The following is a 25,535-nucleotide window of genomic DNA, read 5'->3' as shown; positions in this document are numbered from 1 at the left end:
AGCAGTGTTCAAGTTGTAACTCTACCACCTATATAAACTGTGTGACTTTGGAAAAGCGATTCAACTTCTCTGGGCATCACTGTCCCCATTCATAAAATGAAAATAGTAATATCTGGTATTTATTAGATGGCTATTATGTGCTGGACATTGTTCTCAGTGTTCATCCATTTCAACCCCTTTAATTCTCACGGGTAGCTGTCCCCTGAGGTAGGTGCCATTATTTCCATTTTATAGAGGAGGCAACTGAGGCACTGAGAGTTTAAATATCTTCTACATTATCACACAGCTAGTAAGTAGTGAAGACAGGATTAAACCCAGACCACCTGATTCCAGAGCTGGCACACTTAGCCACTACACTATACCTGGCTCGTTGAGTTAATGTGAGGAGTAAATGGCATAATATATTAAAAACTGAAACCTAGGGCCTTGACAAACGGAAGCACTTGGTAAACATTAGCTATGGTTACCGGTTTTCGCTACTTCCCCAAACAGCGATTGGTAGCCTGTGAATAACTCCGTTTCTACAAAGCCTTTCTTGGATAACCCAACCTGCCTGATCTTCCTTATGGTTGCGTTATTGCAGCATAAAGCATACAGTTTAGGACTAGATTATATGTTGTCCTAGGTAAAAACAACAACAACAACAACAACAACAACAATAACAACAACAACAACAAAAAAAAAAAACACGTCTTTTCCTTTTGTGTATTTTCTACAGTGCCTAACAGACCCACAGGGGCTCACAGCGTGTTTGTGGACTGGAGTCTGCAGGGTGACTATCGGTGCCTGGTGACAGGAATAACTGTTCCCACAGCACAGTGCTTCCCAAACTCTTATGTGCACGTGAATCACATGGGGATCTCGGGAATGTGGATTCTGATTCCAGGGGTCTGCCGTGGGGCCTGAGAATCTGCATTTTGGACAAGCTCCCAGGTGATGCTGATGCTTCTGGCCCATGAACCACACTTTAAGCAGCAAGGTTATAGGGGACGGCATCTTAGGGTCTTCTCCGTAATTGGTATGTTTGGGGAGAGGCAGGCTTGGATCCCTGTAATACACTAAGCTATATAAGGACTTAGATATCACAACATAAGGTGAAATCAGGCATTTTACTCTCATGGAATAAACAGTAATATGGACATTCGAGACCGGTCACGAGCAGCTGTTCATTTAACAAGCTCTCATGAAAACCCTACTACATGTAAAGCTTTGTGCTAATAGTTACCATGAACAGTATAAAGATGGGTTTAAGGTATGTATAGTAGGCGACACGTTACCATGTGGGTTGTCAACTTTGGTAAAGGCTTCCGCTTTCTGCTTCAGTGGACTAAGTGGACTTTGCACGTTTAAATTGAAGTTTGGAAGGAAAGTAGTATAATTACTTATTTGTGTGCAAAAATTAGTAATGCCGATTAAGGCCATTTAGATTTGCTGATCGTACTTAACACTGTATTTTCCACTGTTTATTATTGGAGTAATTATTTGTGTCAAAGTAATTTCTGAGGGAACATGGTGTAATTTATCTCAAGTCCCAGTTAGATGATCTTGATATTTCAGCCTCTTGAATAGTAGCAGGAGACATAGGTTTTTAAATGGGTGCTGGTAATGGCGGGGGGGGGGGGGGGAGGTCAACCAGTTTGATTCATGAGCAATGGGGTAAGAAAACAACATCCTGGCCATTCGTTTACATACTTTTCTCAAAGTAAATGAACTAGGGGAAGCGTAGGCTATAGATAGCACAGTTCAGTAGTAAGAACATTGGGCCGGAAGTCGGGAGACCTGCAATCTAGTCCCTCTCTTCTGTCGGTCTAGTTGTGGGACTTTGCATAAGTCGCCCCACTTCTCCCAAGCCTGGCGAAGTAGAGTGAAGCATACCAGTCTTAGCAGTCAGATCCAAAAGCATTATCTGAGAACAGCAGGTTGACAAGCAAAAGTAATATAAAAAGTCAAGGTAGCATTAGCAATTATTTTGCACACATTAAATCAAAGCTTGTTCCCCAAACTCCCTAAATATATCATGGAAAACCAAAGATCATTCTCCCTTCATTCTAAGTGGGAGTGGAGAAATACTGTTCCACTCACAGAATACCTTTCCCGCCAGACAAAGCCAGACTCTCTTCCCACATATCGTTTATTTTAGTGACACATTCCAAAAACTTTAAGGATGGAGATAGAAAAGAGGTTCAGGAAATTGGACCCCCTCTCACGCTTCCACCAAATATGTCCTTCATTGAAAACAATTGTACTCTGAGCCTTGCGTGCATCTTTGTGTCATTTGCTTCTTACGTCTACAAATCGGAGTGTGCCAAAACCCCAATCAGAACTAATAAATGTTTCTGATCAATCTGCTCCCAGTCGACTTGGGTTTTATTGGAGCAATTATTCATTCGCTTTCTTATAGATCCTAATTCTGACTCAGTGAGCGTTTGGCTCCAGCTATGGGCCATGACACTTAAATCATGGTGTACTTTGGGTGGTGCCCCTTCTTGCAGGGTGACCATAACTCAGAACACTTCCTGGGTATGCTATTTAAATATCCAACTCAGCATCCTGTGATATAAAGAACCCCTCCATGCCATTTGTTATGATAGGTGCTGTGAGGCACGACTCTGATTCCAGGGACTCAGATGTACAATAAATCCGACTACACTCTGCTGGCAGTGCACATAATTATAAAATATGCAGAATGCTTGTTATTAACCAGTCTCATGGAGAAGATCTACTGTGCCATGCAGGATATATTTGGGAATAGAGCTACAAACAGTGATTGATTTTTTAAAATTCATGTCTCTCCTATCCTTTTAATCATTCAACCTCTAAGAACTAGCAAACATTTATAGACATTTAATGAATGGGCAGCAAGGCCCATTTGCAAAGGCTGATAAAAATTATTGTTTGCCTCTTAAGTGAAGATTAAGTTCCGGTTTTGTTTTTAATATGAAATTATTTAACATAGCATTTTTTTATGGTGGCTATGCAGAAATAGAGACCAAGATATAAATCAACTGGGAATTATCAAGGGAGCCTCCTAATAGTTAGAAAAACAATGAAAGCCATTCATAATCTTTAACTGTTTGAATCCCAGTGGAATAGGCTATCATTTTTCGGCCAATATTTATTCTCAGAAGACAGGCTTGCGTGTGCCTTAAACATCAACATCAACACGAAAAACATACACGCAATTCCTTCTTCGGCAGTGAAGCTACAGCAACTCATTTGTTTGTAGGGCCCTTGGAGAAGAAAGAATGCCCACGGGGACTGAGTGAAAGCCATAAGGATGATGCCGAGCTCCATCACAGGGAGAGGCTACAGGCATGTAAGAGCAGAACTCGGCTTTGCTCAATTGGTGCTGGCTTCGCGAATCTATTAGTCTGGTGCTTCCCAGGGTCTGATGCTACTTGGTCTCCTGTTCGAGAAAGTATTCCCAGCCATAGCCACCTAGAAAGATGCCTTCAACGCAGCCTCTTCCTTTTCCTGTTTGGAAGGAAGTCGCTTGGGCACAGGAGATTCCCGAACTCTCTTCTGTTAGTGCTAAGTTACTCCTCACTGGAGAGTCAAGGCTGAAAGGCATCAGAAATAACAGTTTCCCAAGATTAAGGAGCCTCCAAACAGATGTTCACCCGTGTCACAGCTGATTTCTTGGAAATATGAGCAGGTGGCTCTAACTTTATCAGGTTACTCATTAAAGGGAACACTTGGAATGTGGCTGCCTTCGGTTTCTGCTGTTCACTGCTGAGTGGTGACATTCTCTTCTTCTCTGTGTCTATTTGCCCACCAGAGTTTATGAGCACAGTCTAGAATCAGACTGTAGGGATTTATTTCTCAGCTCTGCTACCTATTAGCTGCGCAACACTGGGTAAGTTATTTAAGGTCTCCGTGCTCAGTTTTGAAATTGTCAAAATAGGGGTAATATTAACAGTATTATTAACCCATTGGGTTGTCGGGATTAAATAAAATAACGTATATGAAGCCCTTAACCCAGTGCCTTGTCCATGACATGCAGCCAACAGATGTTGTTGTTTCTTCAATTGTTAGTAAGGTCTCTTTGGGGTACCAGGGGCAGAAACCTGACTGAAACTACTTTAAAGAAGGCATTATTGGCTTAAGTAACTGAAAAGTTTAGAGATCGAACGATGTCAGGACACAGGTTCTTCATTGCTTGTCCCTACTTTACAGATATCCAATTTTGACATAAACTCTGTACCTCAGTTTCTTAGTCTGTAAAATGGGCTAATAATAATACATTTACTTCACAGGATTACTATGAAAATTAAATGAGTTCATGCGCGTGAGGTGCTTCCAACAGAGCTTGGCACATAGTAGGCCGTGCCCAAGTGTTAGCTAATATAATTATTATTGTCACCTTTATTTACTTAGAAAGAGAGAGCGTGAGCGGGGGAGGGGCAGAGAGAGAGAGGGAGAGAGAATCCTAAGCAGGCTCCACGCTGTCAGCTTGGATCCCGACGAGGGCTTTGAACTCATGAAACTGTGAGCTCGCGACCTGCGCCGAAACCAAGAGTTGGATGCTTAACCGATTGAGCCACCCAGGCGCCCTTGTTGCTGTTATTTTAATATGCGGCGTCTCTTCTTCCTGTGTTTTCCCTTCTCCCTTCTGCTTCTGCGGTTGAGTGCTTCTTTTATTCTCCTTCCTAGGTCCCTTCCATACCTATTCGACTTGCCCTAGTCTGCAAGCTATTATCACCCTTCCCACCCACCAGTTCCAATGCCTCTGATCTATGACGATGTTGTGGTGGGCAGCGTTTCATGTCAGGTACGGGTAAGCACAAGTACCGGGGATGCGCCAGATGGCACGGAGTAGGAAGGAACCCTTGCGTTTAATCCACTGATGTTCTGCCCTTCCATCAGCCTTTCCCCCCCCCTTAAATTTCTTCATGCAATCTTTGATGATTGAGATTTATCAGCTACTGTCTCTGAGTATCTAGAAAACACTGCCACTTTCCAGTTCCTTTCTCCAGAGTCCAGTGGCCACCTGTTCTTCCTCGTCTATTCTGGACTTCCTCCTGGGACACCTCTGCCTAAACTACAAACCTTCCCTTTCCTATCCACCAAAACAGAAACAAAAACACAAACAAAACTGCCCATTTTTTGCACCATACCTAAAGGGCACTGATGTCAACTGCGTGACAATGGTCCGACCAGATAAAGCAATACCACAGAACGTGTTATCCTTCTCTGGGAATGGAATGCACTGGTCATCAGAAGGCACCCAAGAAACAACATCAATGGGACTTTCACTCTGACAGGCCAAGGAAAAAAAAATCTGTGGGCAAGAAATTTCTTCTCATTCACATTGCATGGGTAGTTTTGCCAGCCTGCAGAAAGGTTAATTTTGAAGTGTGGCCCTACTGGCCACTCCCAGACTTCCCCAAAGTCCTCTTCCATTCTGCCCTTCCTAAAAACAAAATGTCACTGAACTTGGGTTTCAAACTACAGGGGTTCTGTGGCCGGCCCCAGCCGCATCAAAGTAGCGAAGATCCTTCCTTTCTGGAGAGCCACTCATTCATCTCTCCTTGGAGAGAGAATTCCCAGGAACAAACCCTCAGTAGAAACCACTCTGGGGCTCTTGGTCATCTTGCCTTTTCTCTTTTGAGGGGCAGAGGTCTTCGAAGCTCACGTTCGGGTTATAAGAAGTCCTCTGTACCGACCAGTCAGCAGCCTAGGATGAGACTGGAGGTTGTCTGGGAATACAGGTGGAGAGGCGAGCTGGCACCTAGGACGCCCGTGCCATTGTACTGCTGTCCGTAGCTGGAATCTATTCCGCAGCCCGGCCTCAAAAGCAATTTGCAGTACATCCAGGCACAAATCCAATTAAAAAGCAGACAGGGATTTGCATGCATAAAATAACTCTGATGCACGGTTTTAAAAAATGACCCTGATAGCTAAAATTCAAAGGCCTTTGTTTGTGAAGGTCCATCTCTGGGGCGGGTGAGCTGATGTTTGAATCTCTGCCCCCAAAGTATCTGAAAGATTAGATGAAATTACGTTCTCAAAGCTCAGGGCAGCTTGGTGGTCGGGAACAAAATAAAAGCTGACACACAGCTAGACGCTAGTTTTGGTCATTTACCCCAGTGAAGAAGCTTCATTCTTTGAATTCTGGATAGCCTGAGGCAAAAGCCAGATGTCAAAGCACATGGCACAGTGGTTGGCACCCAGTAGGTGCCCAGTGAGTATTAGCTGAACTGAATGAGTGGCCAAAGCTCCCCTTTGGTCTTTGGCAGGCACTGTTTGTTGTCTACCCAAGATCAATTTCCCTCTTCTTTGCTAACATAATCCCGGTTTTGTTTAAGGTGGCAGCGTGCCCAGCTAAATACTCTCTTTCCTAGTCTCCCTTGCAACTGGTGTCGAGTGGGTGGGGCGCGTAAGATAGTGCCAGCCAAGGAGACTTAAATGGGAGCCTATTGGGGAAACTGGCAAAGGTTTTGTTTTCCTGATAAAAGGTGATGGATGTGATTTGTACCGCTCTTTCTTCATCTTCCTGCCTCTCGGGAGCACTGATGTCACAGCCATCTTGTGACCATGAGGTAACAACCATGAAGGTGAAAGGCAGCATGCTAAGGACGGTGAAACCGAAGGGAAGGACTTAGGTCTCTGACGGCGTTCGTGAACGGCGGAAGCAATGCCTACAACTACCTACTTGGAGGTTTCCGTTACACATTGTGGAAAGCCCTATGTGTTTAAACTGCCAAGAGTCAGGATTTGCTTACTTGCAGCCTAATGTGATCCTAATAGATACGGATCTCCCTGTCGCCAGGCTCCTGGGACCTTAACGTGAGCTCCTGGCTATTCAGTGCGCCTCACTAGAGCGCTTCTTCCAAGTCAGGCTGCTACGCCAGCGTGCCCAGCTCCCCAGCCTCGGGCCTTTCCTGACCTCCATCCACCACCACCAACAACAAAACCAAAGCTGAACCTGTCCTGTGTCCTACTTCCTCAGGGCCTTGTGACATAATAGCTAACTGAACAAATGCCTGTATGTTAAAGCCTTAACTCATGACAGAGTTCTCCAATCTGTTAGCCTCAAAGGGTTGCTCCTTCTATTCCAACAACTGGGTTGACAGGTGTGGCAGGGACATCAAAGGACACATTTGTAGCCAAAGAAAGATTCCGGGTGTCCATCTACCGCGTGTTGGAAGCAATCGCCTTCCAAAGGGCTGGCTCTATTTGGAAGTTTTGTGGGGATGACTTTTTGTTCCTTTCACAGATTTTATTTAGTTGTCAGTAACATTTGCATGATTCTGGAAAGTAATGCAAAAAAAGAGCACTGGATATGATCCTCTGCAGAACTGTAAAAGTTACTGTGCTGTATAAATTGAGAACATGATTATGATGTCTAATGCAAACACATTTTTAAAACTTTTATTTATTTATTTTGAGGGAGACAGAGAGAGTGCATGCGCATGCGTGGGGTAGGGGCAGAGACACAGGGAGAGAGAGAATCCCAGGCAGTTTCCGCACAGTCCGAGCAGAGCCCGACGCGGGGCTCGATCCCACGAACCGCGAGATCATGACCTGAGCTGAAATCAAGAGTCGGATGACCACAGGGCGCCTGGGTGGCTCAGTCAAACACCTGACTTCGGCTCAGGTCACGATCTTGCAGTTCACGAGTTCGAGCCCCGCATCGGGCTCTGTGCTGACAGCTCAGAGCCTGGAGCCTGCTTCAGATTCCGTGTCTCCCTCTCTCGCTATGCCCCTCCGCCACTTACACTCTGTCTCTCTCTCAAAAATAATAAAGATAAAAAAAAAGACTCGGATGCCCAACTGACTGAGCCACCCAGGCGCCCCGCGAGCACGCTGTTTTCAGGCATAGCCTCTCTTACACACACACATCCTTGAAGAGAGGGAGCAAGAGAAACAGAATTTAGAAGCTCATTAAAGCTGAGCATTGATGAATTGCACGTGGTGGGCACCCCCTCCCCCACAGAAGGCCAGAAGGCTCGCTTATTTGGTTCTATGTCTCTGTGTTCTAGCAACGTACGCCCCCGTGGTGTTTTCTGACCTTCATTAGTTAATCCACCGCATGTGGAATTGTACTGCCCATGATGAAAATAAACAAAAGTTATACAGTGACTAGCCAGGAGACATAAACTATATACTTGTTCTAACTCAACAATGAACCCCAAAGCAAAAACACTGGCAGACTTACAGTGAAAGGATTGCATTTCATCCTCAAACTTCTAGAGTCTTCCCCACTCTTGAAAGATAGGAAGAGGAGCGTGCCAGGTAATGAACTGACAGTATTTCAGTGCCGTGGAAGGAGACTTCCTGCCCTTATGTCTGACTATCTTTCTAATCAATGCTGCTCTCAGTTATTCTCCTCACCAGTTCCCCCCCCCCCCCCGCCCGCCTTCTCTCTTGTATCTTAGTGCATCATTCCAATATAAGCTATGGCATTTCTCAGAACATTAAAAAGACTAAAGTCAGTATGGAATATAAATAGCTTTGAAACATCTCCAGAATGTGTCATAAAGAAGCAGGGGAGATAAAAATTTAAAGAGAGAGAAGGTATAAACATAAAATAAAATAAAAGCATCTTAAAAAAACCAAATCTGTTTTTCACTGGGTGGAATTTGTCAGGGACTTAGGTGTGTGTGCTTTAAGCAACCTGAGAGATGTTCTAGGCAATGGATTCATACTGTTTGTGGGGGCGGGTCATGTGGAAGGGGGAAGGAGGGAGGAGCCTAGTGTCTCTCTTAGTGTCATGAGGTTTCCTGTGGAACATGTAGGTCCAGGAAAGGGGAAGTGGTGGTCCGTTAAGACAAATGAGACTTCCCTTAGGGTCCCTGGCTAAACCTTACATTCAGTAAATCCTTTTTCTAGGAGTTCTCCCATTTTAGCGTGTACCAGAAACACCAATAACCTGAAGCACGTAAGTACCTGATGCACCCACTTTTCTGTCTCACTTCTGGAAATTCTGATCCACTAGGTCTACAGTGAGTCCCATCATTTTCTTTCTTTCTTTTTTTTAATTTATTCATTTATTTTGAGAGAGACAGCACAAACGGGAGAGGGGCGGAAAGAGAAGGGGACAGAGGATCTGAAGCGGGCTCTGTGCTGACAGTAGAGAGCCTGAAGTGGGGCTCGAACTCAGAAACCACAAGATCATGCCCTGAGCTGAAGTCAGGTGCTTAACTGACCGAGCCACCCAGGCGGCCCTCATTTTCATTGTTAATAAATACCCCCAGGTGATTCTGCTACTGTTGTTCATCTGGGGGTCAGACTTTGAGAAGCACTGCCTGATGCAGGGGGGAAGAGACCTTCCCGTCCCTCTGCTGCTTCCTTCTAGACTCCAAAGCAGGGGGCTCTTCTATTTCTAAAGAAAGCAGGGCATGAAGGAAGCAAATGTTTCCATTAGAAATGGTGCTAGCCAGTGCATTTGTGGTAGGCAAATGGCATTGTTTTTCAGAGGTCAGAAAGATTTCTTTCTGCGACTGAGGTGCCAGGATGCAAAACAGTGTGTGGTCAGGGACAGGGAAAGAGAAGGACACTGAAAAGGCAATAGAACACGACAGGTAATTTTGTCTTCTTTTGTTTTAATTTTCTTTGACACATATATTCCAGAATATCTCTTTTATTTATTTTTCAATATTTATTTTTAAGAGAGAGAGAGAGAGAGAGCGCGCGTGCGTGCGTGCGCGCAGGGAGGGAGACAGAGGATCCAAAGCAGGACCCGTGCCATCAGTGCAGAGCTGGCTGTGGGACTCGAACCCAGGAACCATGACATCATGACTTGAGCCAAAGGTGGCCACTTAACTGAGCCACCCAGGCACCCCTGAAATATCTCTTTTAAACCCTGAGACTGCCATGAAATTTAACATGACGACTAGGCTAGTGGTTCTAAAACGCGTGGCCCTGGGACCAGCAGCATCAACATCACCTGGGAGCTAGTTAAAAATGCAGATTCTTGGCTTCTGCCTCTCGACCTATTGAGGCTGAAACTCTGGGGCTGGGGCCCAGGAATTCGTGTTTAAAAAAGCCCTTCAGATGATTCTGATGCATGCTAGAAATTAAGAATTCATTGACTTAGCAACAAACTACCTTCTAAACTCCCGAAGGCAAGAGTCTGAGTCTCTTGCATCTTGTATGTCCCCACTGCTACCCCACCTCTAAAGTGGGGTATGGTGCTGATCACCAGTGTGTGATCACGAGATTGTTGCTCTAGGCAGCTGCCATTCTGTAGTATCTTAATCCCTTCATTTTCGGTAACAAAATTAAAATGATATCAGCTGATCTTAATAATCTCATGAGGTTGATAGGACAGGCATATATATTATATATATGTATATTATATACATATAGTAATATATAATATACTATATACTATATGTGATAATATATAATATACACATACAGTATATATATATATATCCTGGAAATATATATCCTGGAAACTCTCATTCAGTAAGTCTGGGATGGAACTGGGAAAGCTGTATTTGTAACAAACTTCTGGGGCATTCTGATGAAAAGTGAGCTTTGATAAGCACCACAGGGGAAAGATTTGTGTAGCCAGGTTTAGGTTACCATAGCAACCAAGCTGAACTTCAGGACCACTTCTGCAAAATGGGACCATGACACCTGCTCTACCAACTTCGTAAGATTACTATAAAGATCAAAGGTGATGATTTATTTTTATTCCTTACAAGACATGCAAGAAATCTCAGATCACACATTCTCCTTTTCTTTCCAACATTAGCATTCTCTGGCCACTCAGAAGTCCAGCAGTGTATCTTTGGAAACACCAAAACCTTTCTGAAAAAAATTCATCCCCCCAGACAGTGATGCCACAGACAAGGAAAGTGTCCTCAACACAAGGATGCAAATGAGCATTTAGTATGCCAAGATCATATTATGCAAAATAAATAGCTCTCAACTGGGGTGTTTAAGGACACTATTATCATGGCAGCAGCTATTACATTAGCCATGACTTTCACCTAAGCTATTCTGAGAGCTACAAAAGTTGGGCACACACTCAGATGTTTCTCTAACTGCGGTGGGATTAGCTGAGTCCGTGTGGCCTGCTTGGGAGGAAGTGAGCACAAATATAGGGAAATTAGAATCACCATGGGTATCGCAGTGGGCTTTCTCCTGAAAGGACACGAGACTGAGACTGCAGATGCCTGGTATGATCTCAGCCTTAGGCAAGCCCTTAGCATCTGCAGGCCTCAGTTTAGAAAGTGAGGAATCTGCCTCCCAAGAGTACAATAAGGATCAAATAAGATCTAGACATCAAAATGTATGGACAAGTTGAAAGTATTGTCACAGCATTGACCTCTCCCTATGCCTTTGATGTAAGAGACAGAGGCCTCTAAAACTGGGGATGCCACCAAAGTTGTGTCCCGAGTTCAATCTATGTTGTTGCTTTATGTATCTTCATTTCTCCCCCTGGACATCAACAACGCCTGATTGAAAACCCCAAAGCCCTGCATGAGCCTCAAACACCAAAGATTCAATGGTACTTTTAAGGCAGGGACACGAAACCAGACATTTTAGAAAATTTGCCCAAAATAGACCAAACTAAATGGGTCATCTCAATATTCTTCTAATTTTAGCTCAACAATTTATCAGAAGATTCTGTTAATTAGAAGAGTCCATTCCCTGCGAATTTTGATTAATCCTCAGCTTCCTTATTGGTAATAATAAAAAAGTGAGTTATTTAATTTGGCTTTCTGCCATAGAACTGGTCCGATAGCCCAACCCTAAAGCACCACAAAGATGAAACGTTTTCTGTACTGTTTATGGGCAACAGTTGAACAAGAAATCAGGTGAGAATATAACGGAAAGAAGAAGCATCTGTATTTGGGCTTGGTGTCCAAAACCTTGGGGTGTCTTTTCAAGATTGACTCAGGAGTATGGCTGTGATTGATAATTGACATACTGATGACTGGTTTGCCCCGGAAGCCCTTTTTGGAACTACGACACTCATTTGTGAAGTGAGAGCTACCGATCTCTATTTGATTCTTTTCCTCTGGTTGGATGGACCTACAAACACGCACCGTCCTGCCCATTTTGTTTTATGTCATCGGGAATGGGGTGCCTCGATTCATCAAATATTCTGGCTTAATAAAGTACTTGCCTCGTCACCCTTTAGGGATTTCTGATTTTCAATGAGTGAATATAAAGCAAAATATAATTAATAATATCGCATCAGGTTGAGCATCAGTTTTATCTTTCTCTGGTAATTTAAGGAGGTGCTTCAAGGCCTTGAAGGGTTCCTGAGCTACGAGGTGAAACGGCAAGCTTCCATGTGTTCTGTTGATGTGCAGAAGGGCTGGCTAACAGAGAGGTCTTTGGAGCATTGAAGTGCTGGGAAATGAGCCTTTGCTCTGCTATTCTACTGGGGCACAACAGGATGCTCTCTGCATTAGTTAGAATCTTCCCTCCCATCTCCCTCTCCCTCTGCCAGCTCTTCTCAGCCCTCTTCACCTTGCATCCCTCTGCACTCCCATCTGCCTGCTGTTTCCTTTTTTAATTTGAATTCCAGTATAGTTAATGTACAGTGTTATATATTTTTTCTGCTCTAAAAAGTACCTTTTTGATGAAGTTTTTCTTTTTATTCCCGTAGAGTTACCATACGGCGTTATATTCGCTTCGGGTGTACAATGTGGCGAGCCGACAATTCCATACATCACTCAGTGCCCGTCAGGATGAGCGGACTCTTAATCCCCTTCATGTGTTTCACCCATCCCCCCCACCTCCCCTGCCCGCTGCTTTGAAACTTCTATTTCCTTAAAATAAAGCAATTTTATGTGATAGGAGAAGCCTTTGAACCGACATCCAAACTCTAAATCCATTGCCACTCTAGAATGACCGGTTAATGACTCTATAATGACAATGAAAACACACGGTATTACAGTCCCGGGCCGGAGGGTCTGGGTGCGTCTGTCACTTGGTGGAGAGGGACTCTGCCAAGAAGCCAACACCAGCCCTGCTCTCTCACCAAGGAGGCTGCTCAATGTGCAACTCCGGGCTGTCCGCGATGGCTGCCGCACTGACTGCTCGAGGCCCGCAGCCTGCTGTGGGGACCCAGGTAAGTATTTTGTCCAAACTGACTTCTGATCTTTCTTCCTGTGGGCTTGAACCTCGAAGCTGGAAGGGACCTCAGAGGGCATGTAGTTTAACGATTTTCAACCCTAGCTACTCCCTACAATCACACAAGGGGGGAGTTTGAAGTCCAGGTCCTACTCCAGACCATCAGCTCACTGTCCTCGTTATCTTACTTGATTGTCACACGTGTCTGGAGAGTAGGTATCACGGGCTCTGTTTACAGAGAGGCAAACAGATGCTCGATGATGTTAAGTGGCAGTGCCCAATATGACACAGCTAATTAAGTAGCGGAGCTGTGATTTGAGCACAGGTCCTTCACTCCATTTTGAATGTGAGAACTTTCTCTGTTTTGTAAGCATTGGAACCCTTCCTGTCACTGAGGGGAGCGGCCAGTCATCAGGGGGGCATGATCTTCAGACCTCTCTGGTCGTTCACTCAGACTTCCTGAGAGAGGTGAGTTTGATTCACGTCTCAACCTGCACTGGCTCTGTCCCTTCTCAGGAAGAAACCCACCATGTTCTACAGGGCGAGATCTCCCTTCCGTAGTGTGGTACCGCAGGCCCTTCGTCCTCAGGCCCCTGCTCCCTTCTCCAGCCTCATTTCTTCCTCCTCAATTTCGGCCTTTGTGCTAAAAAGTTGGTAGGAGCCAGATGGAAGAACACTTGAAATTCCGGGCTGAGGAGTTCAAAGTTTAGTCTCTAGAGAAGTGCTGTCCAACAGAACTTTCTGCAGTGAGGGACATGTTCTTGACTTGTGCTGTTCAATATGGTAGCCACTGCCTGCATGTGGCTTTTGAGCACTTGAAAAGTGCCTGATGGGGCTGAGGAACTGCATGTTAAATTTCATTTCATTTTAAGTTATATTTATTTTTAAAAATCTTTTTAAAATGTTTATCTATTTTTGAGAGAGAAAGGCAGAGGGAGAGGGAGACAGAGGATCTAAAGCGGGCGCTGCGCTGACACCAGAGAGCCCAACGCAGGGCTCGAACTCACCAACCGTGAGATCATGACCTGAGCCGAAGTCGGACACTTAACCTACCTAACCAGAAGTATCTCTGACAATTAAAGAATGTAACATTCAGAAAATCATCACCTAGCTATGTGAGTTTGTGGCGTGGATAGAAAAGTGATCCTAAGGTAGAGGAATAGGTGGTGGGGAAAGGGAACAGAGTGAATGTTTTCCAAGTGAACTTCAAAAGCATGGAACCAGAAGGTTCTGGAAGTAAAAAAAAAATGCACTAGAAGAGCAAGAATGTAGAGGAGAAATCATTGCTTAGACCAATGTCGTGAAGCTTTTTCTTTATGTTTTCTTCTAGGAGTTTCACAGTTTGGGATCTTATGTTTAAATCTTTTTCTTATGTTTATTTATTTATTTTGAGAGACAGAGAGAGCTGGGGAGTGGCAGAGAAAGAGGGAGAGAGAGAATCCCAAGTGAGCTCTGCACCATTAGCACAGAGCCCGATGTGGGGCTTGATCTCATGAACCCTGATATCATGACCTGAGCCAAAATCAAGAATCGGACACTTAACCAACAGAGCCACCTAGGCGCCCATTCTGTTTAAATCTTTAATCCATTTGGAGTTGATTTATATGTATGGTATAAGATAAGGATCCAATTTGAGTCTTTTGCACGTGGATATCTAGTTGTCTCAACATCATTTGTTGAAGAAACTCTCCTTTCCCCATTGTGTGTTCTTGGCACCCTTGGCAAAGATCAGTTGACTACATATGCGTGAGTTCGTTTCTGGGCTCTTTATTCTGTTCTGTTGGTTGATATGTTTGTTTTTATGCCAGTACCATACTGGTTTTACTGACTATAGCTTTGTAATATGTTTTGAAATCAGGAAGTGTGATGCCTCCAGCTTTGTTCTTCTTGCTCAAGATTGCTTTGACTATCTGGAGTCCTTTGTAGTTCCATATGAATTTTAGGAGTATTTTCTATTTCTGAAAAAAATAGGGATGGATAGGGATTACACCGAGTCTGTAAATCCTAAGCAATGATGTCTTGGATATGACACCAAAATCACAAGTAAAAAATAGGTAAGTGGGACTACATCCAACTACAAAAGCTTCTATACAGCAAAGGAAACAATCCACAGATTGAGAAGACAATCTACAGAAGGGGAAAAAATATTTGCAAACCATATATCCGATAAGAGGCCAATATCCAACATATACAAGGAACTCCTGCAACTCAATAATTAAGCAACCAAATAACTCGATTAAAAAATGGGCAGAGGACTTGAATAGATATTTCTCCAAAGAATATACAAATGCCCGACAGGTAGATGAAAAGATGCTCACTATCACTAATCCTCAGGAAAATGCAAATCTACACCACAATGAGGTATCAGCTCATAACTTGAGGATGCTTATTATTTAAAAACAACAACAACAACAACAACAACAATGGAAAAACCCAAAAGATAATTGCTCTTGAGGATGTGGAGCAATACACTGTTGGTAGAAATTCAAAATGGTACAGACAGATGTTATGGAAAACAGAACAGAGGTTCAAGAAATTAAAAATGGAACTACCACATGACTTGGCAATCCCACTTGTGGGTATATATCCAGACAAATTGAAGGCAGGATCTTGAAGAGAGAGCTGCACGCCCATGTTCCTGCAGCATTATTCACAATAGCCAAGATATGGAAACAACCGAAATGTCCATTAACAGACGAATGGATAAACAAAATGTGTTACGTTCTTAAAATGGAATAGTATTCAGCCTTGACAAACAAGGAAATTCTGCCATATGTGACAGCATGGATGAACCTGTAGGACATTGCACCAAGTGAGATTAGCCAGTCTCAGAAGAACGAAAACTGTGTGATCCCACTTTATATAAGAGATGAAAAGAGTCAAACTCACAGAAACAGAGAAGGGTGGTTGCCGGGGCTGGAGAGAAGGGGACACGGGAAGTTGCTGTTCAAAGGTATGAAGTTATACGAGTAAGTTCTAGAGACCTGCTGTCCAACACTGTGCCTGTAGTTAACAATACTGTATTGTGCACTTCAAATTTTTTAAGAGGGTAGATCCCGTGTTAAGTGTTCTTACCTCAGTAAAAGCAAAGTGCAACTAAACTAAATGGGTCAGGAGAAAAAAAAAAAAAAGAATGTAGAGGAGAAAAACTGAACTGGTTTAGAATCTTCCAGAAAAGCATCCTTGGATAGCGGAGGCAGCAGTGGATTGGGTGTGAGGAGACAGCTGCTGACCTGCTGTGTGACCTTAAGTAAGTCACTTCCCCTCTCTGGGCCTTTGTCTTTTCATCTCTAAAATGAAAAATTTTAGACTAGCTTTCTTTGCTCAACACACTCAGTGTGTGTGTTTGGGGAAAAGTATGCTTTAAAGGTTTGCTTTTATTATTTTCATCACTGTTACGTCATTATTATTACTGCTCAAAAACTTAACTTCCAGAGAGTACATTCCTTAGCTTCTATTGTTGTCCGGGAAATGAGTCCATCCAGTGTTCGTCCTCTCATTTGGTCCCTTTCTCAGGCTGAACTTCTCACTAGGCGCCTTAGCCACTGGACTTGGCCAACTAGCAAGATACTAGCTCTCCCCCCACCCCCATCTTGGGTCCGGCTCGGCTTCCATAGTCAGTCCACGAAGCTGCCTGACACTAGCAGAATTTTTAACACTGCGGTTGTGCAAATTGCTAATTAGGCTTGTAAACATTCTCTACTTCACTACCCTAATATTTTTGGCCATGGAACTCTCCCCACTGGTGCCCCTGGGGTCTGCGCCTGGCCTTTGATTACATTTGGGCAGCCCGGTCAGTGCAACAGCCTGACCACGCCCCTCCAGCCCGCCTTGCTGTTTGCTCACAACATGCCTGCGGAGGCCCAGATCACCCTCAGAAAATACAAGGCTTGGCGTGTGCGGAAACTTGTTCCTTTTTCTTAAAAAATTTTTTTTCTAATGTTTATTTTTGAGAGAGAGTCAGGGCAAGAGCAGGCTGGGGCAGAGACGCACAAACACACACACAGGATTGGAAGCCGGCTCCAGGCTGTCAGTGTAGAGCCCCATGCAGGCTCGAACCCACGGACCTTGCGATCATGACCTGAACCGCAGTCCGACGCTTTACCGACAGGGCCACCCAGGCACCTCGAAAGTGGCTCCTTTTTCAAAAGGGAGAATAGCATAGCAGATGGCTGCGAGGGGAGGAGCTGGGGGCGAGAGGCAAATAGCACTAGCTATATTTTCTAAGAAGGCCAGGTGCCATTACTTTTAGGTCATGCACACGTGACTAAGACCACTCTCATGCTGGGCTGGGTGCTACATGTGTCCTTCTCCCACAGCCACTCTTCCTTCCTCACCACCTCTCACCCCTCCGGCACAGTGTCAGGTGCTATACAATCAGTCACAACCAAGTGTCACAAGCAAGCAAATGCCCAGTTGCACTGCTGTGATGGGAATTCTCAGCAGGCCAGGTCTTACAGGTAAGCTGGGGTTGACAGACACAGCAAATAAAAACCCAGGAAGGGGTGCCTGGGTGGCTCAGTTGGTTCAACGTTCCACTCTTGATTTTGGCTTAGGTTGTCATCCCAGGGTTGTGGGATCGAACCTCTCGTGAAGCTCAGCACTGAGTGTGCAACCTGCTTGGGATTCTCTCTCTCTGCCCCTCCCCCCACACAAGCGCATGAAAAATCTTAAAAAAAAAAAGCCCAGGAGATTTGAATTTAGAAGAAACAATGTAAAATTGTTGGTGTAAGTACATCCAATGCAATATTGGGGACATACTTATACTAAAAAAAAAACTGTTATTCATCTGAAAATCAAATTTACTTGGACATCCTGTATTTTATCTGGCAACCGTAAATTAGGTCACTTAAGTAGTGTGAGTTAGAGAACTATGAAGTTCATTTGCACAAGGATATTGCCCTTGCTGGCCCGGCTTACTGCTTGAAACCTTTGCCATCCACAGTGTCCTTCACGTAAGGCATTAGAAGCTCCTGGCATTAACCAGAAGCCATTAACCAGTATTTACTTCCTAGCCCAGATGAGTTCTACAGCTGACTTCACTGATCATCTCCCGAAGTTTCGATAAAGTGAGACACAAAACAGGTGAATATAACTTGGGAGCGAGGAAGATGGGGGGCTGGGACCAGAGCCAGCATGGTGCCGAAGCACCGAGAGGTAACCGCACACGCAGAAAGTCATTAATGCGATAGGACTGAGGAGGTGTTGAGTACAGTCCCAGGCATCCCCAAATCCTTCCCCCGCTACAGCCTCCGTGCCTGATAGGTCATTATTAGCCTTCCCTTCGGGTTGCCATTTCTTTCTCTCCAGTAGCCTCCTAGATGAGAGGCAGCTGTATGTAATGAAAAAGTCCCGGAGCTACGAGTCAGACCTGAGTTTGAGTCCTAACTCTGCAACTCACTGGCTGTGGGACTTGGGTTGGGCAAGCAGGATGTCCTCTCTCTTATTTCTTATGTCTAAAACTAAGGATTCTTGCCTTGAGAGTCTTGTAGGATTGTTCTGAGGAGCACAGAAAACCCTGTACGTATACATGCTTTGAAAATAAGTGCTGACAAAATCCTTTAGTATTAAAATGCATGTTCTCTTGGGAAGGGGAGCACAGTCCTGGTTACTTGGTATATGGCAGAACTGTCCTCCCTCAGCGGGAGAGGTGGACCTTAGGAAGGTCAGGGGCATCAGTGGCGGTAGCTGCTGTGGGGCTAGTGTGGGCAGGAGGGAGTGCCTAGGCGAGGAAAGCTGTGCCCGCCCCCCCCCGGCTCCCAAATAAACTGCCAGCTCCAGCATTTTGCCAACGACTGATCCTATGGCATGAGCTCAGAGCAGGAAGGCAGGCCTGGAGGGAGGAGGCACAGAAGACTCCCTTGAAATAATGCGGGTGGCATTCACCAGTTCTCAAGGAAGAGCTCCAAGTTTAGGGGGGCAGGTGGCCAGCGGAGGTTTTGAATCTACCAGAGGAAATTATCCTCCCTCTGTGTGCCCAGGATAAAATCTCAGAGCCAGGGAATGTTTGTAAATGGACTCTCTCATTTAAATAAATCCCACTTAAATATTTATCAGATCATGAATATGCATGTTTCTCTCTCTCAGCGCTGGAAAGAGAACGGGCATGTAATTTTTAGATGGCACATAAATAATGTAAGGGGGGGAAAAAGGGATCTTTGTTCTGTGTTGACTGTGTATTTACAGCATCTCAAGAGGTCTTGAAATAATGAACTGATTTTTCCCCTTCCTGGTGTAAATGTGCACGTGGAACTTCACCTTTCCTGTCTTTAGGGTGATTTGCACTCATCTGTATCCTCAGGGAAAAATTTCTGGAAGCCAGAAAATGAAGCTGGTCAAGCTCCAATTAAAGCGAGTTCGTTCGTTAGCCGTAGTAACCCATACCTACCCCCCTAACTGGCTGCTCCACCTCGCGCTGGGACGGGAGAGGGGAGAGGGCTGTGCGCAGAGCTGGCTCTCCATCCCCCAGTTCAGGTGCTCGGAAGGTAAAGGCCTGGAGGCACTTCTTTTTTTTTTTTTTTTTTTTTTTTTTAGTTTATTTATTTATTTTTGAGAGCGAGCAAGACAGCGGGCGGGGGAGGGCCAGAGATAGAGGGAGAGAGAGAATCCCAAGCAGGCTCCGTGCTGTCGGCACAGAGCCCGACCTGGGGCTGGATCCCACGAAACTGTGAGATCGTGACCTGAGCTGAAATCAAGAGTCGGACATTTATCCGACTGAGCCACCCAGGCGCCCCAGAAGCCACTTCTTTTCTTTTCTTTTCTTTTTTTAATATTTATTTATTTTTGAGGGGGGTGGAGGGGCAGGGTGAGGGAGACAGAGGATCTGAAGCAGGCTTTGTGCTGACAGCAGAGAGCCCGATGTTGGGCTGGAGCATGTGAGATCATGACCTGAGCTGAAGTCGGACGCTCAACCGATTGAGCCACCCAGGCGCCCCTACAAGGCACTTCTTAAAAAGCAGATGTCGGGGCGCCTGGGTGGCTCAGTCGGTTGAGCGTCCGACTTCAGCTCAGGTGATCTCACGGTTTGTGAGTTCGAGCCCCACGTCGTGCTCTGTGCCTCAGAGCCTGGAGCCTGTTTCAGATTCTGTGTCTCCCTCTCTGTCTCTGCCCCTCCCCTGCTCCTGCTCCCTCCCCCCCCTCAAAAGTAAATAAACATTAAAAAATAAAAAAACAAATGTCACTGATGTGTGTAGCACTTGTCCTCCCCAGCCAACTTGGACCTGGTTCACGGCATCCGGCAGAGTTGTAGGGACAGGAGAACGAGGGTGATCGTGATGAGAGATGAGGGACGGGGACAGACTAGAACAAGAGCAGGGCCCTAAGCCCCCCTCGGAGGGGAAGGGAGCAACAGACCGAAGCACTCCTACTTCACCCTTCTGTTTCGCTGAGAACTATTTGTGGCTGGAGCCCAGGGCCCGAGCAGGGAAGAGGAGATGGACCCCTACCCTGCGTTCCCTGCTGGAGTCTGTGTCCCTAACTGTCCTGTCACAGCTGTGCAGTCAGGGCTTTGGGATTAGGCATGATTTGCCTGCTTTCGGTCCTTCTCTATCAGCATGAGGAATTGAGAGAGGACTGGCTTATCTTTTTGCCCTAAAGCATCTTTAAAAATAACATCCTTTCCTCGTTAAGAAGAGAGCTGGAAGTTCCTGTCAGTGTGGAGTAGCAGAAAGCACACTTGACGGGGAGTTCGGAAACAGGGCATCCAGTACTAGCTTCCGCGCTCACGTAGGAGTGTGGCGTCGAGCAAATCACTTAGCTCTACTTCCTTATCTGTAAACTGAGGATCGAGCCAGGACCTCCCTGTGAAACAGCTGTGCAGTTGAAAGTGGATGTTGCAGTTAGAGGGCTTCGTGCAGAACCTGGCACTTCGAATGCTCGCTCAAGGGAGGGTATTGGTCTGAGGGACGAATTACTCATTAGCCCCCTCACATCCCCCACAAAGCCGGAGCCCATCCTTGTCAGTAAGGAAAGGATCTTTTGACCTAAACTCGTGCAGCAGGCTGGTGGAATGGAAAGGATTGTGGGACTGGGTGTAAGGACGCTTGGACTTGGGTCCTGTTTTCACGGCTCATCACCTGTGTGACCTTGGACAAGTCACTTCCCTTTCGTGAGAACGTAGATTTTTTTTTTCCCATCGGTAAACTGGCAATGATGAACCTTCACTGCCCTCCTCACAGCGTGGGAATGATGGCAAAACACATGGGAAACGTGCTTAGAAGGGTAAAATGGTAGGTTTTCTTGTGAACAATATTCATAAAAATGACTGCTCTTCCAGTTAAGCAATAATTTCAATCTCTCAATAACCTATTAGGCGAGCTCACACACACAAGACGTTTCTGGAGATATTTCTCTAATTTCAAGTTGGAACATTCAAAGAGTGCAAAGGATTGGGGCCAGGAGAGAAATCAGATTTGCCGAGCTCTAAATAGCTTATCAGTAGCGACGAGGAATTATGAGGTCAGCGAGAAGGTTGCCTCCTTTCTCTCTCTCCCTTCTTCCAAGATGCCCTGTTAAACTGACGGGGAAGCAGTACCGACTGATACAGTGATAAGACATCTAGGATTTTCTGGGGCAGACCAAATTTCATGTGTCTTTGTCCTTTTCTAATAATGTGATTCCTGAAGTTAGTAACTAAATGAGGTTTCATGTCGATGTGTTTGCAAAGGCATTTCGATCATTACCCTAAGTAACAATCCCCATCATCTTTTGAGTGCATTTCTGTTTACCAGACACTCCACTAAGTACTTTTCACCATATCTCATTTAGGTTTGTTAACAGTCCAATTAGGTGGGTACTATAACCATTGCCACTTTATGGATGCTTACAGAGGTTTCTGCCCGGGGTCACACAGCTGATTGATGTTAGGGGGCGGGACTGAAATCCTCAGGCCCGCCTTGGATAAACCAGAAAGAAAAGAAAACACGTTGTCAGACGGTGTTCAGAAGATATGGCCACGGTACCATGGAATCTCCAACATCTGCTTGATGGAGATGAAGTGATGAGGAAGCTGGGGTTCGGGGGGATGTGGACTTTAGATCTGTAAAGACTGTCAGTGAGGGTACTTGTTGTATCTTATCTGTTCATCTCTAAGGTCATAGAAAGAATCCTTCCCACCATCTCTCGCCAAATGACCAGAGACTCCCCCTGTGCTCTCTGTTGTTCACTTTCTTTTCATGCCCCTCCTGGTGGGTGAGGCACGCAAAGGATGGGGTCCATCCAGTCCCATGGCCATGGCTGCAGGGAATGGGCCTACAGGTGAGGGAGACTGGAAGGGAACCTGCAAAAAGACCTGATCATTCCTCTCTTTCCGAACAGTTGCCAGCTTAAGCCAAACAAACGTAAGACCATAAACTGAGTTTTGCTTCGCGATTCTAGGATTCCGTATGCATACTATGAATCCAAGAGAGCCTAAAATGTGTCAGAGAAGACATATGCTCCACTTTCTGTCAGCTTATTAAACAATGAAAATATGGATATATTTTTGGTGGAGCCACTGGCTTCAAGATTTTCCAAAGAGGTTGTCTGTTCAGCTTAAGTTGCCTTTAGGCATTTCTATTTGCTTGTGAATGAAGAGAATGCTATGTTCTGTTTTCTTATTCTCCAGAACATGCGCCCGGTAAAACCACCAACAAGCGCTGGTCCAGCGCGTGCAGTCCTTCCCTTGTCTTCAGCAATGGGCCTATCCTCAGCAGTATGTGGGACAGACGGAGGGCTGGCTATGAAGTTAGGACTGCAGAAACCAATGACCCCCCTCCTCCATCACCAGTATTACAAGGCTTCCTTCCTCTGGCCCGAGGCTTTCTGCATTCGCCTACAACATGAGATATCTGTGCGCAGCTGTGCATCAGTCATTTCTACCTCCATGTAATGTAAATAAGCCTCCCAGCTCCTTTCCTAGGAACAGGTTCTGATTCTGATAGAGGAGAACCAAAATTAGCACATTGGAGAGGTGAGCAGGGTCGCCGCAAAGGTACAGAAGAGACCAGATAGGTCAGCTGAGGGTCTTTGTTCTGTGTCTCAGTCATCTCTCCTTTCCTGTGACCCTTGTAAGAGGTAATAACGATGCTAACACCGACAGAATGCTAACTAGGCGCCAGGAACTGTTCTAGGTGCCTTCCGTGGATGTGATCTGCTCAACAGTCTTCTGATTTAGGTACAATTCTGATCTCACTTTAAGGTTGAGGAAACAGGCAACCCAGAGCCTAGAGACTGTGGCCATTCTTGCTAGCCATGGTATGGCCCCAGGGAATAGATTATGGGAGCCCCAGGGCTGATTAGCATTTGTGGACTATTCCTGGTGACGGTGACATGTTGACTTGCTAATCGATGTGAAGACAGGAGAGAACTGGCTGGATCCTCTGGGTGGGTGAGTACATGTGGAATGTGGACAGGTGCGTGCTCTTTCAGTTCCGGTGGGTAGAGCCTCATGGGGAGCTCTGTAACTCCATGGGCACAGAGGATGAGCCTGCCTTCTTGCATCTTAACCACTTATCTACACAGCAGTTCTTTGAGCTTTACGCAACTGCGCAGTCGTATTCAGCATTGATTTTAGCTTACGTCATTATGCCATTCCTCTTTATTCCTGCGAGATAGGGTGCAAAGTATATTACTGCCATTATGTAGATAAAAGCATTGAGACAGAGTAGAAAAGGCTTAATATGATAAATCTGTGGCTAGCCTTTACATTTTTGGAATCCCACATTTTAAGTAGAATTACAGATTAGGAGACTTACCAACTTGACAAAATATGGGGCCAATCCATTTTTCAGAACCTGAAACCTCAGACTTAGGAACTTTAAAGACCTTTCCAGCTTGACATCTAAGGTTTTGTTTCTGTTTTTGTTTTTGTTTTTTATGCTACCATCCAGCACTGTGCTAGGTGGATAAAAGTGGCAGGATAACAAAAATCCCTTTGATAAGTCCTAGCGCTTACTCTTGAAAGTTAGCACATTGTTGACAAGCCATAATACACTTATATGATTGAAGAGAGTCAAAAAATGAAAGACAATGACTAGTTTGGGCAAATAATATTGTATGGCTTCCTGCCATACTGTGCCAAATGGAAACCAGTTATTCCTTCTCCAGGATTTTCAGGAGGAATACACCTCTACCAAGAGCTTCCCAAGAGAGGAAGAGACCTGACTAATCTTTCTTTTGTTGCTTATTTATTTTGAGAGAGAGAGAGAGAGGGAATGTGTGCAAGTGGGGGGGCAGAGAGAGAGTGGGAGAGAATCCCAAGCAGGCTCTACACTATCAGCACAGAGCCCGACATGGGGCTCGATCTCACAAACCATGAGATCATGACCTGAGCCAAAATCAAGAGTCAGAAGCTTAACTGACTGAGGCACCCGGGTGCCCCCTGACTAATCTTTAAAGACTTTTTCTCAGCTTCTCAGAGTATAGAATGTTCTATGTAATAATTCTGTAGTTTGCTTATTGAAACCTGTAAATTTTATAGCTGATGCAATCCTTATGAATTCCTTAAAATTTTTTTTTAATGTTTATTTATGAGAGAGAGAAAGAGAGAGGGGACCGAGCAGGGGAGGGTCAGAGAGAGAGGGAGACACAGAATCCAAAGCAGGCTTCAGGCTCTGAACTGTCAGCACTGAGCCCAACACGGGGCTTGAACCCATGAGCCGTGAGATCATGACCTGAGCTGAAGTATGACACTTAACCAACTGAGCCACCCAGGTACCCCTGAATTTCTTGAGCAATATAAAGCCTCACATCAAATCTCTTTAGCAAAAATCACCGAACTTATGACGTTTATTGTTGATTGTCTTTGTTCCTGATTTATGCCTGTCGGTCATTACGGTTTCAGGAACAGGCCTGGTCATTGTAAGATCCGCAAAGTTTGTTTTGGGGGCCTTGACATCGCCGCTTTACTCCCTGGATTCAGGATCCCTCCCTCTCTTTTCTTCTGTGTCCCCCTCATCCTCTTCTATCTGTCCATACAACTATTTTGTATCCTTTTCTTGCTGGTTCCTCAAAAGGGTGCTTCCTGTCTTTGGGGGAATTTATAATTGAAAGGACATCTTTAAAGATCCCTTTCCCTGGGTACCTCCCTTTATTCCCATGCTCAGCCAAGCCTAAGTAGTATAGAAACAAGAAGGAAAATCTGTTATAAAAAGGCACTAATTCATGTGACAGAAATGCCCTTTGGCTTATCTGTGCTTGGCTCCCTTCATCTTGTATGGATAACTGAGAAGTGACTGCATTGGCTCTCGGGTCACTTCTCATCCTTGTCACATTGCCTACACGGACATTTTGAAATAATTTGCTTTATTTACCCTTTCAGTAAGAGCTGTGGAAATTGATATCATGCTACTCTTGTCTTTAGAAAATTCATGTGGATCTCTAAATACCATTGATTGGTATAAAACAGTACAGTGTCTATACATTAGCTCTTAAGATTCCTCAAATGTTAATGACTCTGTATTGGCTGAGACTCAGGGACCAGCACTGTAAGGTTGTCCTCTAGCCGGAGACCT

The 25,535-nt window shown here is 45.0% G+C and overlaps 1 protein-coding gene and 1 long non-coding RNA gene across 8 annotated transcripts in view; one reads left to right on the top strand and one right to left on the bottom strand.

Moving 5' to 3' along the window:
* The window catches only part of LOC111558763, a 93,811-nt gene extending 80,774 nt beyond the window's left edge, over positions 1-13,037 (top strand). Inside the window, exon 4 of the long non-coding RNA XR_002739902.2 lies at positions 12,578-13,037. This is a non-coding gene — a long non-coding RNA (uncharacterized LOC111558763). The remainder of the gene's footprint in view (positions 1-12,577) is intronic.
* Positions 1-25,535, bottom strand: part of GRIA3 (glutamate ionotropic receptor AMPA type subunit 3) — a 266,792-nt gene that overhangs the window by 156,251 nt on the left and 85,006 nt on the right. The gene's annotated exons all lie outside the window — the stretch shown is intronic.

This window comes from Felis catus, chromosome X, assembly GCF_018350175.1.
Source record: "Felis catus isolate Fca126 chromosome X, F.catus_Fca126_mat1.0, whole genome shotgun sequence".
Classification (NCBI taxonomy): domain Eukaryota; kingdom Metazoa; phylum Chordata; class Mammalia; order Carnivora; family Felidae; genus Felis; species Felis catus.
Note: the sequence above shows the minus strand (reverse complement) of the source record. Positions and strands in the feature narration are given on the sequence as shown.